The sequence below is a fragment of the Hyperolius riggenbachi genome, chromosome 7, assembly GCF_040937935.1.
Source record: "Hyperolius riggenbachi isolate aHypRig1 chromosome 7, aHypRig1.pri, whole genome shotgun sequence".
Classification (NCBI taxonomy): Eukaryota; Metazoa; Chordata; class Amphibia; order Anura; family Hyperoliidae; genus Hyperolius; species Hyperolius riggenbachi.
Genome location: NC_090652.1, coordinates 122,471,343 through 122,490,223, shown reverse-complemented (window position 1 = coordinate 122,490,223; position 18,881 = coordinate 122,471,343).

The window sequence follows — 18,881 nt, the reverse complement described above, 5'->3', positions numbered from 1 at the left end:
TAATACAGATATACAGATACTTAAGTAAGGGCTATCACTGCAAATAGCCACCGAGAAGTAAGGTGAGCTATACACACTTTAATGCACTGAGTGTAGTGATTGGTGCAACAGTAAGTACTGACAGTATTAACAATACCTCACCAGAGGAGCTGGTAGGTACTCCCAGTACTGCACCTCTCACCAGAGACGAGGGCTCCCTGGGGAGAGTAGAGTGGTCAGACAGAACAGTTTGGCAACAGATAGACAGATTACGGTACAGAATCGACAGGCAGAGGCAGAACGTATTTCAGGCAGAGTTTGGCAGTAAGGTCAGATGAGCAAAGGTACAAAATCAGGAGAAAGAGACAGAACGTTTAACAAGCTGAGTTGGCAACAGGATCAGATAGGCTAAGGTACAGAATCACTAAGAGTAAGATTGGTCAGAGATAGCCAGAGTCATACACAGATAATAAAGAGTAATCAACAATAGTAATAATAATTCCTAGTCTTGTGTGAAATCCCTGGTTTTCTCCCAGATCAAAGCACACCGGAACTATCTAAGGTCTGAGCGCTAACACGAAGTATTCACGACAGCAGACAAATTGCAAGTGAAGCCGGGAGGCTTAAGAAGCGGAGGAGATCCTTAAGGCATGCCCACCAGCCTCAGCCAATCCGGAGAGGTGAGCGTACCCTTTGACATCAGCCGACCAGCCGGTCAGCTGACGCGCCTCCTCCTGGCATAAAGATACTGATGGTGAGCGCGCGCACGCGCTAATGTGCCCCGGAGAACAGCAGAGACACGCGCCCTCGGCGTACTAGACGTCTGGGACGCGGAAAACCCGGCAGGCAGGGAGCCAGCAATGCCCCCGGTGGACCCACCGTCCACCGCAGCCGACAAGCGCTGACTGCCCACACCTGTTCTCGGCGTGCTAGACGCCCGAGGCGCAGGGAGATTGTCAGGCAGGGAACCAGAAGCAGCTGCGAGGGTACTGCTACCCACCGCAGCTGATAAGTCACTATTCATTACAATTCTCCATATCTGGTGTGTAGTAGACTGGTGCATTGAAGACATAAATAAATGATGGGTCACAATAGAAGGTGGTTGATTTAAGAAAAAAATCTTATCTAGGATTCCGCGTAATATATGTCAACTACATACAACAGAAACCCACCTGTTGATCCAACCAACTCTAAAACTCCTACATGCTCTACTAGAAAATTATCAAAAAATTCACTGGTCCCTTCCCCTGAAAAACACTGAGAGACAATTCAGAATTTCCATCGGCACAAACTAGTTCCTGGTTTATAATATATAATATTTGTAGAGAAATATGTATAGTACATTTGAAAGGAAAAAAAATGGGCATACCAAGCTTGTTAGAAGAATGCTGTCAGGATAATACTTGGTGGAAATTGCAAGTAAGAGGTTTAAGACTGGATCTGAATGATCTAGATAAAGTGATTCTTTTAATAAAAATGGGGACTAGACCTAGGAACAAACCTAGATGAAGATGAAAGATGGTCTCAGATATTGCAAAATATATGGAAATTCCCAAACAGGAATGTACAGCTAATTCAATATAAGCTTGCATCAAGGTGGTATTTAACGACCGACCGAATGTAAGGTAGAAATGACCAACACAATATCAGAAAATGTTGGAGATGTGGCAATGTTGATGGGCCAGATATCCACAGCTGGTGAAGCTGCCCAACAGTAGAGAAAAAAAATCCGGGGAAATATAGAAAGATTCGGAAAATAACATTTGGGAGACTACCCCACAATAACACATTTATCAACCATCTTCTGACTTTTGGCAGCAGGAGGTTCAGGACCAGGTTTAAATCAGCAACTGTTTGAAGGAATTGGCACCCTAGTAGATTCTTGCTAAACTTTGGAAATGATCTAATTATTGGAGTATACATGAAAGGATTATGAAGATGTGTGATTTTTTTTTGAGGAGGTAGATGTAGAGGAGGTGGAAAATTCTTATACCCACAAAATCCAAAAGCAAAAAACCTTGTGGGAAGCCCTCCTGAAACACCAAGCTAGATAACAATTTACGAATTAGGGTCAGGGAAAGATGTTGGCAACTAGGCAGGATGGAGAACAGGCCTGCTGGTTAATCCCTAGACTATTGAGATATTGAGATGTAAAAGGTAGGAAGTAGGAATTGGGATTGGGGAGGATCCACGTATCTAACTTTTAATTCCCCTAAAGTTACAGGCTTGCTTTAAACTCCATCTAAATGTGTTATCACTGAAGAAAAGCCCCTATAGCCGCAGAGGAGTCTGGGGCTGTGATGACCATTTCATCTTACCCTCCTGCCTTTGAATCTTTGGACATTTGGGCCCCACCCTTTGAAGTAGATGTTGCAGTCACACTTAATAGGTAGAGGAAGTCAGTTTGGCTTCACTGCTATGGAGGGTTAGGTAGACACGACGGGCACACTTGTTATATTGTTATATGACCTCTGAAAACCCCCTTTGTTTAAAGAGTAACCCCCCCCCCCCCCCCCCCCCCCGAGAAACAATAAGGCCATTTCTATGCAGTCTTACTTTTTCGTGCCCATCTGACACCCAAACCATCCCCCTCCTCACCCACACACACACATATCTTGAAAAAGATTATGTGGGTGCCTCTTCTCTTTCCATTTTTTGTCCATAAAACCACCCAGAGTTCAGAGCATTTTTCAGGCTTTGCAATAGAATGTCTATCCAGCTGGGACAGACTATGGGGCAGTATTATTTCATTAGTGTGTGTCTGTCAAACTGTACTTCAGGCAAGTGAATAATAAGGCTTAAAGCAGCATAAAACTTGCATTGTAAAACGCATACCTTTTTCTAGGAACAAGAGTAATGTTTTAACCTAGTCCCTCTCTAGTGATACAGTTATCACCATGATGTTGAACACTGGCACACCGGGTAGGGGAAGAGGTGGAGATGTTATGGCCAGGCTAGCCAAGGAACAGGGGCAGCCAGTACAGTTGCAGAGCATTTCATCAAGCAAACACACAATGGGATTTGTGGAGTTTAGGCTGCCAGAACTGCTTTGCCTATTGGTTCGCAAGATGTAAATCTAGCCCTGATTCAAAGTGAGCTTCAGCAAAGCTACAAGAATAGTGGACACCTTTGTATACTATACCTCAAATGAGAGAGTAAGAAACACAATTAGGTAAGAGGTACTTGGCACTGCTCTTGGTCTGAGCCTGAGGAAGAGGGCAGAGGTCTACAAAACCAGTTAGTATTTAATACATTTTTTGTCTTTAAAGGGAAGGTCCAAGCAAAATAAAAAATGAGTTTCACTTACCTGGGGCTTCTACCAGCCCCATGCAGCCATCCTGTTCCCTTGTAGTCACTCACTGATGCTCCAGTCCCCCGCTGGTAGCTTGCCGACCTCGGAGGTCGGCGGGCCGCATTGCGTACATTTTTACGCATTCCTGCTAGTGCAGGAACATTAACACATACATTTTTATGCGTTACTGGTTCAATGGGTAAATTTTTACGCATTGAACCGGTAAGGCGTAAAAATGTATGTGTTAGGGCCCGTTCAGATTACAAATGCGGATGGCCATGCGTGCGGAATGCGTGCGGACCGCAACGCGTACGAACGCACGCCATCCGCGTTTGTGTGCGTTGCGTGGCTGATCCCATCACTGAAAAGTGAATGGGACAGCCGCGCGTTTTGACAAAATCTGCGTGCATCATGCGTTTCTGGACCGCATGCAGTGTGAGCATCAGACAATGCACTCTATGCACTGTCTGATGTCGTGCATGTCGGCCTCCTGCACGCGTTTCCAAAACGTGGCTGGAAACGCGTGCAGTCTGAACGGGCCCTTAATGTTCCTGCACTAGTGGTAATGCGTAAAAATGTACGCAATGTGGCCCGCCGACCTCCGAGGTCGGAAAGCTGCCAGCGGGGGACTGGAGCAGCAGTGAGTGACTACGAGGGCACAGCATGGCTGCATGGGGCTGGTAGAAGTCCCAGGGAAGTGAAACCTCATTTTTGATTTTGCTTGGACCTTCCCTTTAACCTTTTGTAACCTTTTTGAAGTAAGCCACCTTTTCATTTACAGTTTAGTCATTATTAACTAAGTTTTATGTGTTTTGTGCACCTCTTACCCCCTTGTGCCCTTCATGTGATGACACACGCTATCTCTCCTAATGCTCCTTGGAATTTAGTTATGCTGGGATGAGGAACCCCACACTTGATTTTACAGCACAGTCAGATATTTAATATGTGCTTTCCTTATAAATTACTGCCTCATGATTAAATTCACATCTCTGCCTGTGTTAGTCATTAGGAAAGTGAATGATGTTACACTGTAATTTTCATAGGCTGTTGATTTCAAAGAATGTTAAAATGACAAAGGGCAAATGGGTTTCCGAGGGAGGTGAAGTGCACACGAGCTGAATGGCTTGTTAAGAATATCTTAATGACGAGCATGGAGGAGGAAAGGGCTGAAATGAAAAACAAGATTAAATGGTAAGAAAGCACACTGATATTACAGAGCCGAGGAAGCAAGTATTTGACACTAATGTATGCCAGAAACTCTCAGCAGCTCTGCTGAGCAATACATTTATGATAACTGGAGTAGATTCATTTACACATGACAAACTATGGTCATGTAAGTTGTCTGTGCAACATGCTGCTTGCAAAGGAGGGGGATAAAGAGGAAAGACGCTGCCTTATGTATAGCTCTGAAGGTTCTTGTACAGGGCCGGTTCTAGACTTTTTGCTGCCTGAGGCAAACTTGTGAGGATGTACCCCCCTCCAAAATTGGAATGATCACTCAGCACCCGACAGTTTGCACCGCACGTTATAGCTGCGGTGAGCCCCCAAAAAACACCCTCAGTATAGGTAGGTAGCCAGGTATAGGTGCCTTCAGTATAGACTGGCCAGGTACAGTTGTCCCCAGTATAGGTTGGCCAGGCACTCTCTTCACTTCCTGTTTCTGCCTGGTGCTGTCCCCAGACTTCTGTCTCCTGAGGAAGTCGCATTACTTAACATCATGGGCGGACCAGGACTGTTCTCATATACTGTATTTTGAAAGGTTTTTGTTGTGACTTTCCTTCAAGAACACCCAATTTGATCCCATAATTGTTAAAGAGGAACTTTAACCAAGGATTAAACTTCATCCCAATCAGTAGCTGATGCCCCTTTCCTACGTGAACTCTTTACCTTTTCTCAAATAGATCATCAGGGTGGTCTGTATGGCTGATATTGTGGTGAAACCCCTCCCACGGGCATACGTATGTATGCATCTCCAGTGAGTTGGGCGCCGGGAGAGCCAAATGACAGGTCTCTCTGCTGCCGCAAAATTACCCGGCGCCGGAAATACTATTCCTCCTCTGAGTTGTCGCAACTCCAAGGGAGATGTAATTCGGGGTCCGGCAACTGTCCGAGCCCCGAATTACCCTCAAGCACCCCGCGCAGCATTACATTGCTGCTATGGGGCGCCCGGCGGTGAATTCCGTGCACTCACACCACCTTTTTTGTCCCACGGTGTGATGTCATGAACATGGTCCTGATAGTTTGCTATCTGTGAACCTCGTTGCATTGTGGGAAATAACGGCTTGTTTCCAACTGCCAAGCATGCAGTATCTCTCTCTATGCATAGAACTTTCAGCAACGGATATTCCGTACAGATCACCTGGCAGAACTAATGATGTCACCACCAGTGATACTGTAGTGGGTAGTTTGTGTCAGACAACTTCTAGGAAAAAACACAGAAAACAAAAGCGGGAGCCCAATGGTACAGTACGTCAAAACAAATTGGTAGATGTTGAAAGTAAGAAACTACTCACAAAGGTGGGTTGCAGATGGGCAACCGACCGCAGGAAGCAGGTGGAGACAATAAACCCGACTCCACTCAGGGAGGTCACTGGGGACCTGGATGCGGTCGCTCTCCTTGAGAAAAGAAAGGAGACAGATGTCCACCGTGGTGCAAATATTCACAAAATTACACATTTTTGCGAAATTACTGATCATAATTACTTGAGAAAATAATTCTGTAATAGTCTGGAATTGAACATTATGATTTCACATATGTGTTCTACTTCATGTAGTTTTCAGGCTTGATTGCAAAATGCCAATCATTGTGATCTGACAGTGCAATCCAGCACGAGTGACTGGGAACCTTGCACACTTGTACTTGTACTTTCTATCAATTTCCTGTTTACAGAATAACATGGCTATTACTCCAGGGTATGATCTGGCATTGTGTGTCGTACTGCTTATTACCTGTGTTGTGTTGTCTGTCACCCTAGTATCATTGTCTGTGGTCTTATTTATTGTCCAGAGCTGTGTAATATGTTGGTGCTATATAAATCCAGTAAATAATAATAACATTGGTGACTATAGGAAGTCATGAACAGCAATTGCTTCCAAGAGTCCCAAATATATACCGGAATCCTTTAGCTTAGTTATTTAACTGCTATCAGCCAGAGGCGTATCTACAGGGATGCTGGTAGGGCATGTGCCATAAGCGCTTCTTACTGTGGAGGCTGCTCTGTAGCATCCTTGGTGTTCTACATACAGATTCTTGATTTTATGTGGGGGGCATTTTGCTGCCTGGTTAAATCTCTTGAGGGGACAAGCTGCCTAACGGTTTTGGGGATGTGTATAGGTTGGCCTATTGCGATATTCCATTGTTATAGGCCATGCTTCACTTCAACTTGGTCACAACCAATTCAACTGACATTACACGTTAAAATAATTGGAGGGGTGCCCCCCCATGTTAAAATATTTGGAGGGTGCCTGCTTCCTGGGATGCCCCCTCTCCCCCTCCCGGGTACCTCCCTTCCCTGGGGGAGAATTTCAATGTTTGCCATAGCGCTGTTTTCCCTAGATACGCTTCTACTATCAGCTGTCCAAATGCCTTACTCTCTCTTTTAATTCCTTTTCTTTTTTCTCTCCTTTTTTTAATATTTTATTTTGTTTTCTTTTTATCTAATTTTTCTTTTCTTCCTCGCAGTGAATAAAATACAGAAAGGTTAGGTAAAATATGAACTCCTTCCCGTTTTTGAGCTGCGGCCTCCCTCTGATTAATGACTGGGAGAATGACTCCCATTGTTTCTAATACAATATAAACCAAATCTTGAACCCCTAATGGCCTCCTCATATCACACACTGGAGATAAATCCCATCTAAAGCACACAGACTTTTTAAATGTAATCAAACACAAGACTGTATATAAATGGAGACCTGTTTTACAAGGTCTAATGAAAGGTCTAATGAAAGGAAATAGCAATTTAGCCTGGACCACACACAGCTGATAAAAGCTAATACTAGGGGCACACTGCTTGCAGTATCAAATGCCTTATTAAATATTATACTAGCGGAGATATTGACATAGGGAAATAAGCAGACCAGTTAATGCCATACCTGACGTGTAATACGTGCATCATGCTCACCGTGCGGTAAAATAAACTTGCAAGGAGCTCTGACAAGAAGCTTAATCAGTGCAAACTGCTGTAGAGCGCCCATTAGGTCCTTTAATCTTCCTCTTATGCCTTTACTTCCTACAGCTCTGCTGATAGTTTAATAAACTGACCTCCAAGCAGCTAGCAGGTGTATAAAAACACAGCGCAGTCACTGGCTCTTGTCCTGGAAAGGACATCCAACCTCAGAAGATCTTATTTTACAGATCATACACAATGAAACAAGACGGTGTGTTAGTTTATGTAAAACAAATGTGTAGTAGAGCTTTACTTGTTTATTAAGCTTCAAAACAGATTTTTAAAAAACATATTTTAAAGCAAACCTGAAGCAAAAAATAAAGTATGATATAATGAATTGTATGTGTATTATAGCTAAGAAATAGAACACAAGTAGCAAAGAAAAGAGTTTCATATTGTTTTCCAATACAGGTAGAGTTAGTTATCTATGCAAAAGGGCATCTCTGAGCTACAGTACTGTTTTCTGAAGCACTTATACATCAAAGAAAAAGCGAGAGACAGCTTCAGATAAGGTTTTACTGCAGGAAAGTTCAAAGGGTCATTATTTCTGCTTTGTTTTATAGTTTAACCACTTGCCGACCGCCCACAGCCCATGGGCGGCGGCAAAGTGGACGCCTAAAGGACCGCAATACGCCTTCAGGCGGCGCGTCCTTTAGGCATGCCGGGGGAGCGATCGCGTCATTGATGACGCGCGCTTCCCCCGGCAACTGGCTCCGCCCACCCGCCGTAACATCCCGCCGGCCATACGGAAGCGCCGGCGGGATGTTAACCCCGCGATCGCCGCTACAAAGTGTATAATACACTTTGTAATGTATACAAAGTGTATTATACAGGCTGCCTCCTGCCCTGGTGATCCCAGTGTCCGAGGGACCACCAGGGCAGGCTGCAGCCACCCTAGTCTGCACCCAAACACACTGATCTGCCCCCCCCCCGCCCACTGATCGCCCACAGCACCCCTCAGACCCCCCCCTGCCCACCCCCCAGACCCCTGTTTGCACCCAATCACCCCCCTAATAACCCATCAATCACTCCCTGTCACTATCTGTCAACGCTATTTTTTTTTTATCCCCCCCCCTGCCCCCTGCCCCCTCCTGATCACCCCCCCACCCCTCAGATTCTCCCCAGACCCCCCCCCCCAGACCCCCCCCCCCCTGTGTACTGTATGCATCTATCTTCCCTGATAACCTGTCAATCACCCGTCAATCACCCATCAATCACCCATCAATCACCCATCAATCACCCCCTGTCACTGCCACCCAACAATCAGCCCCTAACCTGCCCCTTGCGGGCAATCTGATCACCCACCCACACCAATAGATCGCCCGCAGATCCGACATCAGATCACCTCCCAAATCCATTGTTTACATCTATTCTCTCCTCTAAACACCCACTAATTACCCATCAATCACCCATCAATCACCCCCTATCACCACCTGTCACTTTTACCTATCAGATCAGACCCTAATCTGCCCCTTGCGGGCACCCAATCACCCGCCAACACGCTCAGATTGCCCTCTGACCCCCCCTTATCAATTCGCCAGTGCATTAATTACATCTGTTCTTCCCTGTAATAACCCACTGATCACCTGTCAATCACCTGCCAATCACCTATCACCCATCAATCACCCCCTGTCACCCCCTGTCACTGCCACCCATCAATCAGCCCCTAACCTGCCCCTTGTGGGCAATCTGATCACCCACCCACACCATTAGATCGCCCGCAAACCCGCCGTCAGATTACCTCCCAAATGTATTGTTTACATCTGTTATCTTCTCTAAACACCCACTAATTACCCATCAATCACCCATCAATCACCCCCTATCACCACCTGTCACTGTTACCTATCAGATCAGACCCTAAGCTGCCCCTTGCGGGCACCCAATCACCCGCCCACACGCTCAGATTGCCCTCAGACCCCCCCCCCCCCTTATCAATTCACCAGTGCATTAATTACATCTGTCCTTCCCTGTAATAACCCACTGATCACCTGTCAATCACCTGCCAATCACCTATCACCCATCAATCACCCCCTGTCACTGCCACCCAACAATCAGCCCCTAACCCGCCCTTGCGGGCAAACTGATCACCCACCCACACCAATAGATCGCCCGCAGATCCGACATCAGATCACCACCCAAGCGCAGTGTTTCCATCTATTCTCTCCTCTAAACACCCACTAATTACCCATCAATCACCCCCTATCACCACCTGTCACTGTTACCCATCAGATCAGACCCTAATCTGCCCCTTGCGGGCACCCAATCACCCGCCTACACGCTCAGATTGCCCTCAGACCCCCCCTTATCAATTCGCCAGGGCATTATTTACATCTGTCCTTCCCTGTAATAACCCACTGATCACCTGTCAATCACCTATCAATCACCCATCAATCACCCCCTGTCACTGCCACCCATCAATCACCCGCTGTCACTGCCACCCATCAATCAGCCCCTAACCTGCCCCTTGCGGGCAATCTGATCACCCACCCACACCAATAGATCGCCCGCAGATCCGACGTCCGATCACCTCCCAAGTGCAGTGTTCACATCTGTTCTCTACCCTAAACACCCACTAATTACCCATCAATCACCCCCTGTCACTGCTACCTATCAGATTAGACCCCTATCTGCCCCTAGGGCACTCAATCACCCGCCCACACCCTCAGAATGCCCTCAGACCCCAGCCCTGATCACCTCGCCAGTGCATTGCTTGCATCTATTCCCCCCTCTAATCACACCTTGAGACACCCATCAATCACCTCCTGTCACCCCCTAGCACACCTACCCATCAGATCAGGCCCTAATTTGCCCCATGTGGGCTCCTGATCACTCGGCCAAACCCTCAGATCCCCCTCAGACCCCCTTCCGATCACCTCCCCAGTGCATTGATTGCATCTATTTTCCCCTCTAACCACCCCCTGAGACACCCATCAATCACCTCCTGTCACCCCCCTAGCACTCCTATCCATCAGATCAGGCCCAATACAACCTGTCATCTAAAAGGCCACCCTGCTTATGACCGGTTCCACAAAATTCGCCCCCTCATAGACCACCTGTCATCAAAATTTGCAGATGCTTATACCCCTGAACAGTCATTTTGAGACATTTGGTTTCCAGACTACTCACGGTTTTGGGCCCGTAAAATGCCAGGGCGGTATAGGAACCCCACAAGTGACCCCATTTTAGAAAAAAAGACACCCCAAGGTATTCTGTTAGGTGTATGACGAGTTCATAGAAGATTTTATTTTTTGTCAAAAGTTAGCGGAAATTGATTTTTATTGGGTTTTTTTCACAAAGTGTCATTTTTCACTAACTTGTGACAAAAAATAAAATCTTCTATGAACTCGCCATACACCTAACGGAATACCTTGGGGTGTCTTCTTTCTAAAATGGGGTCACTTGTGGGGTTCCTATACTGCCCTGGCATTTTAGGGGCCCTAAACCGCGAGGAGTAGTCTAGAAAACAAATGCCTCAAAATGACCCGTGAATAGGACGTTGGGCCCCTTAGCGCACCTAGGCTGCAAAAAAGTGTCACACATGTGGTACCGCCGTACTCAGGAAAAGTAGTATAATGTGTTTTGGGGTGTATTTTTACACATACCCATGCTGGGTGGGAGAAATTTCTATGTAAATGGTCAATTGTGTGTAAAACAAATCAAACAATTGTCATTTACAGAGATATTTCTCCCACTTAGCATGGGTATGTGTAAAAATACACCCCAAAACACATTATACTACTTCTCCTGAGTACGGCGGTACCACATGTGTGGCACTTTTTTACACCCTAAGTACGCTAAGGGGCCCAAAGTCCAATGAGTACCTTTAGGATTTCACAGGTCATTTTGCGACATTTGGTTTCAAGACTACTCCTCACGGTTTAGGGCCCCTAAAATGCCAGGGCAGTATAGTAACCCCACAAATGACCCCATTCTATAAAGAAGACACCCAAAGGTATTCCGTTAGGAGTATGGTGAGTTCATAGAAGATTTTATTTTTTGTCAAAAGTTAGCGGAAAATTGATTTTTATTGTTTTTTTCACAAAGTGTCATTTTCCACTAACTTTTGACAAAAAATAAAATCTTCTATGAACTCACCATACTCCTAACGGAATACCTTGGGGTGTCTTCTTTCTAAAATGGGGTCATTTGTGGGGTTCCTATACTGAACTGGCATTTTAGGGGCCCTAAACCGTGAGGAGTAGTCTGGAAATCAAATTTCGCAAAATGACCTGTGAAATCCTAAAGGTACTCATTGGACTTTGGGCCCTTTAGCGCAGTTAGGGTGCAAAAAAGTGCCACACATGTGGTATTGCCATACTCGGGAGAAGTAGTACAATGTGTTTTGGGGTGTATTTTTACACATACCCATGCTGGGTGGGAGAAATACCTCTGTAAATGACAATCTTTTGATTTTTTTACACACAATTGTCCATTTACAGAGTTATTTCTCCCACCCAGCATGGGTATGTGTAAAAATACACCCCAAAACACATTGTACTACTTCTCCCGAGTACGGCGATACCACATGTGTGGCACTTTTTTGCACCCTAACTGCGCTAAAGGGCCCAAAGTCCAATGAGTACCTTTAGGATTTCACAGGTCATTTTGCGGAATTTGATTTCCAGACTACTCCTCACGGTTTAGGGCCCCTAAAATGCCAGGGCAGTATAGGAACCCCACAAATGACCCCATTTTAGAAAGAAGACACCTCAAGGTATTCCGTTAGGAGTATGGTGAGTTCATAGAAGATTTTATTTTTTGTCACAAGTTAGTGGAAAATGACACTTTGTGAAAAAAACAATAAAAATCAATTTTCCGCTAACTTTTGACAAAAAATAAAATCTATGAACTCACCATACTCCTAACGGAATACCTTGGGGTGTCTTCTTTCTAAAATGGGGTCACTTGTGGGGTTCCTATACTGCCCTGGCATTTCTAGAATAATAAAGGACTTTTTCTGTGGGCGCATTTTTATTTAATTTAACCCTTTGTGGAAATGGGTAAGGGGTACTTTGTACCCCTAAACTCATTTCTCCTGGGAGGGGGCATCTGGGGTCACCTTCTGAAAGGGGTCTCCCAGATACCACCAGGAACCTTCCCAGGGAGTCATTGTCCACATCTCCCACCTCCTCCTGGGGCACCGGAGTTGGGGAAGAGCCCCTTGTCCATGGATTGGAAAAGAGCTTCGGGGGAGGGGAAGGCTTGGCCGCCCCTCTCCCCGGGAGCACCATACCATGGACCATGCAGGCTGGAATAGCTCAGGGTGCGAAGCCCTAGTTGGCTGGGCCTCATTCTGGCTATTCCAGCCTGCATGGGGGACAAGAGGTTACAGAGGCTCGGGAGGGGGGACCCCACGTCAATTTTTTTTTTATTTAATTTTTAATTAAAAATTTTTTCTTCCCCCTTGTTCCTCCTGGTCTTCTTAACATAACCTGCAAATTTGGTGTTTTCCATCATGTAAGGGGGCTTTGCTATTAAAGGGACACTTAAGTCAAACAAAAAAAATGAGTTTTACTCACCTAGGGCTTCCAATAGCCCCCTGCAGCTGTCCGGTGCCCTCGCTGTCTCCCTCCGATCCTCCTGGCCCCGCCAGCAGCCACTTCCTGTTTCGGTGACAGGAGCTGACAGGCTGGGGACGCGAGTGATTCTTCGCATTCCCAGACACATTAGCACCCTCTATGCTGCTATATGGTATATGATATATGCTATAGCAGCATAGATGGCGCTATTGTGGCCAGGAACGCGAAGAATCATTCGCGTCCCCAGCCTGTCAGCTCCTGTCACCGAAACAGGAAGTGGCTGCCGGCGGGGCCAGGAGGATCGGAGGGAGATGGCGAGGGCACCGGACAGCTGCAGCGGGCTATTGGAAGCCCCAGCTGAGTAAAACTCATTTTTTTTGTTTGACTTAAGTGTCCCTTTAAATTCAGTGGGTTTTTATTCACAAATCACGACTCATGACTTGTGAGTACATGCAGTTATTCAACTCAAAAGCACAATCGAGTCGCATATCTGTTTCTATTCGTGATCGTGATCATGAGTCAATTCGTAAGTGGGCAGAGTCAAATTCGTGATCACTCGAATACGTGATTGGGGGTATTCGAGCAACCCTGCTACCAATTACTGAATCTGAGAGAGCCTAAGAGCTTTGAGTCCTATGGGAGAAAAGCGCTATAGAAATGTTATTGTTATTGTTGTTATATAGAAATGTTATTGTTATTGTTGTTATAATTACTTGTCACCAAGTCAGGAAAACTTGTGTCGTAATGTTTGAGACTTGCAAAAACACTCCGAACACTGTTACCTGTGCCACTGCACATTTGTAACAGCTCTGTTATGTTGGCGGGGCCTTTGAAATGTAATTCCTATAGCCACGGTTATCCTCTGAAAAAGCTTTCTTTTCAGGGGTGAAACATGTCAGGTTTTGTTCGTTTGATCACTCATGTCACACTGTCCATTGGACCAGTGTGTTCACTCCTAACTAGCTATACTGATGCTGAAGAAGAATAGCTACCTTATTGGGTGATACGCAGACCTATAGAGTGTGTAGTAGCTCAACAGGACACACCTGCCTGCATTTAGACACTTCTATATGCGAGCAGTCTGTCATTTGCTGTATGGCTTACCTAGCTGCAGCACTGGTTTTTGGACCATTATGTTTACTCTAAACTGGCTATAAGATTGTAGATGCCAGGGTTGAGACGCTGCCTTACTTGGTGATATATAGGCCCATAGAGTGTACATTATTGTCAGATCTGACAAGATTAGCTGCATGCTTGTTCCTGGTGTAATTCAGACACTACTACAGCCAAATAGATCAGCAGGGCTGCCAGGCAACTGGCATTGTTTAAAGGAAATCAATATGGCAGCCTCCATATACCTCTCACTTCAGTTGTCCTTTAAACATTCTCAACGCATTTCTAGAGGAAGAGCCATATAAGTACAAATACAACATAACCTTTATTGTATAAAGCTTAAAGGCTTATTTTGCTTTAAGAAATACCAGTTGCCTGGCTATCCTGCTGATCCTCTGCCTCCAGGGTCGGACTGGGACACTAAGGGCCCACCATGGAAGTTTCAGCCTGCCCCCCCCCCCTTTCTTCCCCCCCATCCCCTCTTCTTCAATCCTACACCCCCCCCCCCCCCCCCCCAATTTTTTCAAAAACACATGTACTCTAGAAATTTTGCATGATTTTATGATAGGGAATAGATTGTGAGCACCTCTGAGGACAGTCTCCAATAGGGATATGTCCACATGCGAGCGCGCCGCAGAAAAAATAAATGAGTGTCACCACGCACTGGAACATGGGCGTGGTCATGATGAGTCATGGGCAGACTTTAAAAAAAAGAAAACACAAAATAAGTAGCGGTGTTATTCACAGAGATTAGGTCCGACCAGATACATTTTAGATAAAATGATCAAGTAGTTACATGCCTCATGATAATTCATCAAGTAGTCAAATGGCAGCAGATTTTCCGACAAAATGCAATCAGATTAGCAGCAGATTTTCAGACAAAATGAAATCAGATTAGCAGCAGATTTTCAGACAAAATGCAATCAGATTGGCGGCAGATTTCCCCCCAAAATGCAATCAAATTGGCAGCAAATATACCCACAAAATGAAATTAGATTAGCAGCAGATATCCCCGCAAAATGCCATCAGATTGGCAGCAGATACCCACACAAAATGCAACCAGATTGGCAGCAGATTTCCCCACAAAATGCAATCAGATTGGCAGCAGATATTCCCACAAAATGCAATCAGATTGGCAGCAGATTTCCCCACAAAATGCATTCAGATTGGTAGCAGATACCCCGCAAAATGCAATCAGATTGGCGGCAGATTTTCAAAAAAAATACAATCAGATTGGTGGCAGATTTCCCCACAAAATTCAATTAGATTGGTGGCAGATATCCCCACAAAATGCAATCAGATTGGCAGCAGATATCCCTACAAAATGCTATTAGATTGGCAGCAGATACGCCCACAAAATGAAATCAGATTGGTGGCAGATTTCCCCACAAAATACAATCAGATTGGCAGCAGATTTCCCTACAAAATGCAATTAGATTGGCAGAAGTTATCCCCACAAAATGCAATCAAATTGGTGGCAGATATCCCCACAAAATGCAATCAGATTGGCAGCAGATTTTCCCACAAAATGCAATCAGATTGGTGGCAGATATCCCCACAAAATGCAATTAGATTGACGGCAGATATCCCCACAAAATGCTATTAGATTGGCAGCAGATATCCCCACAAAATGCAATCAGATTGGCAGCAGATTTCCCCACAAAATACAATTAAATTGGCGGCAGATATTCCCACAAATTGCAATTAGATTGGCAGAAGATATCCCCACAAAAAGCAATCATTTTGGCGGCAGATATGTCCACAAAATGCAATCAGATTGGAGGGAGATATCCCCACAAAGGCAGGTCCCCAGTTAGTGGGGGCCCCCATGCTGGAAGCCGGGGCATTGGGCACAGAGTGGCGGGGAGGGGAGGAAGCCTCTCCCCCTCCCTCACCTAGAGCCCCCCCCTTACGTGCTCCCCTCCAGTTAGGTAGGCAGGTCTCAGTGTGCCCCTATGCTGGAAGGGGGGGCAGTGGGCACAGAGCGGCGGGGAGGGGAGAAGCCTCCCCCCTCCCTCACCTAGGGCCCCCCTTCCGTGCTCACCACCCTCCAGAATTGCAGCCAGCAGCGGCAGCGAGCGGGAATCACTTACCGGGATCGATAGCTCTGCGTGCCACTGCTGGTCTCCATCTCCTGCACTGCACTGTCCAACCACGCTCTCACAGGAAGTACTGCGAGAGCGTGATTGGACAGTGTCAGTGCAGGAGAATAGACCAGCGGCACACAGAGCCATCGATCTCTGTAAGCTGTTCCGGCTGCTACTGCTGGCTGGCTGCAATTCTAGAGGGGGGGAGCGCGGAAGGGGGGGCCCTAGGTTAGGGAGGGGGGGAGGCTTCCCCCCCTCCCCGCCGCTCTGTGCCCACTTTCCCCCCTCCCTGCGCTGTGCCCTCCTCTTTCTCAGCTCTGGGGCCCCCAGGAGGCGGGGCGGCCAGGGCCTACCGATGGAAAAATCGGTGGTTCGGTGGCTCAGTCCGAGCCTGTCTGCCTCTATTACTTTTAGCCATAGACCCTGAACAAGCATGCAGCAGATCAGGTGTTTCTGACATTAGTTCGAGAGGACACATCTGCTAGCATTTAGACACTCACATATGCGATAAGTGTGCCGTTTCCACTTAGGCCTACCTAGCTGCAGCACTGGTCTTCACTAGCATGTATCTAGTCTATAAGCCTTTAAGCTTTATACAATAAAGGTTATGTTGTATTTGTACTTATATGGCTCTTCCTCTAGAAATGTGTTGAGAATGTTTAAAGGACAACTGAAGTGAGAGGTATATGGAGGCTGCCATATTGATTTCCTTTAAACAATGCCAGTTGCTTGGCAGCCCTGCTGATCTATTTGGCTGTAGTAGTGTCTGAATTACACCAGGAACAAGCATGCAGCTAATCTTGTCAGATCTGACAATAATGTCAGAAACACCTGATCTGCTGCATGCTTGTTCAGGGTCTATGGCTAAAAGTAAGAGAGGCAGAGGATCAGCAGGATAGCCAGGCAACCAGTATTTCTTAAAGCAAAATAAATATGGCAGCCACCATATACCTCTCACTTCAGTTGCCCTTTAAGACTTATTTACTACAGCAGTAAGGTGAGATCTTCTTCTTCTCTTCACAAACCATTATGAGTCAAAATAGGTGAAGCAGCCCCAAATCATTTTTGGTAGTATTTTATGTGTTTTTTAAAACATAAAAAGGGTAAATAAAATAAAATATTTATTATTATTGAATTACATTTGAATTTCTCCTTTGAACATAAAAACTTGCAAAAACACAAAAAAACCCACCTTTTAACTTGAAAAATCACAGAGACTGCACACAAAAAACACAAGCATATTAGAAAATTATTTTCAAAGGCATTTTCGCTCAAAAGTCTAATTTTATTTTATTTTTGTGAAAAATGAATGCAAAGAGAATATAAGCATTTTAGCTCATCACCAAGACATCTTGACATTCTGCTTTTAGACAATATATACAGATATTTCCCTACTAAATGACTCGATTCACAACGTTCATCTGCGATATAATCCGTCATTATGGTTATGATTGCCACAGGTCACGAAAAACAATTGAGTAATCATGAGAACGTAACTACGGTCATGAAATTACAAAAGCCATTGTTTGTTGCCAACAAAGCCGCCTGTCCTGAAAAATTCGGTTCAAAAATTGTGTAATGGATACGGACCTTAACCAGTTACCCACAGCTGCATCATGTTTCTACGCGTCTATGGACTTCACTTCATCACCAGGGGTGTAGATACATGTATCACGGCTAGACACCCCCCCTCCTCCCACGGCTACCATGACCCCCTACCCCCCGCGGCAGAGTACCGATCAGTGAATAAGAACATGTGTTCCTGTTCACCGATCACAGTGCCAGTAGTTAATGGTGATCAATGAGATGCCGATCGTCACTCACAGCTCTGCACTACTTCCTGTGTGCTGTTCAGTACACAGGATAAAATGGGGGCATCAAAAGAAAAAATACACCTAAAAATGTTAATGAATAAAAAAATAAAAAAGTACCAAAAAAGTACCAAGTTTTAACCCCTTATCATCCCCTACTATCTATGTAACTATAGTTATTGTTAAACAAAAAAAAAGTGTCAGCATAAAAAAATCATAAATAGTTACCTTAGGGACTCAGCTTTTTTAAATAGTATGTCATTAGGGTATATCTCTACTACTTTTGCAACTAGGGTTTGTAATTATTGATCAAGTATAAAGAAATGCAAATGGGAAAAATACACCTTTTTTCCAAACAAAATATTGTCACAATACATTGTATTAGGGACACAATTTAAACTTTGTAATAATCAAGAGGCACAGACTAACCAGCAAGCTCATGGTGACCCAGAACTCATTGGAGTGTGTAAGGGACTACAATGGTCCTAAAAGCCCCCTTACTAAGATGTTAAGAAAAACAAAAGTTTGCTTTCCTAAAACAGAAAGAATTTGCGATAATTCAGGTTGGAGTGAGCTTGAGATGTCTCCCAGAGCACCACTGCTGAATATATGCAAATTAACCATTGCACCCTTAGAAGCTAAACACACCTCCAGAACCGCTGGAATGCAATGATGTGATGTGATGTGATGATGCGGAGACAAATACAAATTTCACTGGAAAATGTAAACTGCAGCCATTCTTACACTTTTACACTGGAGGTGTGTTTAGCTTCTAAGTTTACAATGGTTAATTTGCATATATTCAGCAGTGATGCACTGGGAGACATCTCAAGCTCACTCCAACCTGAATTATCACAAATTCTTTCTGTTTCAAGAAAGCAAACTTTTGTTTTTCTTAACATCTTAGTAAGGGG